Here is a 621-nt window from a genome sequence, read left to right on the forward strand (position 1 = left end):
AGAGAGAGAGAGAGAGAGAGAGAGAGAGAGAGAGAAAGAGAGAGAAGCACTGATGGGAAGCATCATGGTATTGTGAATAGGGTATTAGATTTGGAGTCAGAAAGACTTGGGTTCAAATTTCACCTCAGACACTTATTAGCTATGTGAGCCTTGGCAAGTTTCTTGGCCTTGGCTTTCTTATATGTAAAATGGGGGAGATGAATTGGCCTCTAGGACTTGTAAGGCCTAAATTTATTATCTTATGAGAAATAAAGATAACAAATGTTCATAAGTAACCTAATGCAGTGGTATGCTGAAAAAAAATGTACTCGGAGCACAATTTAGTTTGATATGTTTTTTTTTTTTAAACATTTTCTCTATCACTTTCTTGAGTAGGGAGTACAATGTGCTCTATAGCATTGGGCCTGGAGTTGGGAAGATCTGCGTTCAAATCCAGCCTCAGACACTAGTTGGATGACCTTGGGCAAATCATATAACCTCTATTTGCCTCAGTTTACTCAGCTGTAAAATTTGGATAGTAATAAATAGCATCTCCCTTGAAAGGTTATTGTGAGGATTGAATGAGATAGTATTTATAAAGAACTAAATGCTTATTATTCACTTCACTTTAGTCTGGACTGT

Source organism: Petaurus breviceps, unplaced genomic scaffold (genome assembly GCF_028583685.1).
Source record: "Petaurus breviceps papuanus isolate PSGF00001 unplaced genomic scaffold, PetGlider_PUasm1.0 181, whole genome shotgun sequence".
In the NCBI taxonomy this organism is placed as follows: domain Eukaryota; kingdom Metazoa; phylum Chordata; class Mammalia; order Diprotodontia; family Petauridae; genus Petaurus; species Petaurus breviceps.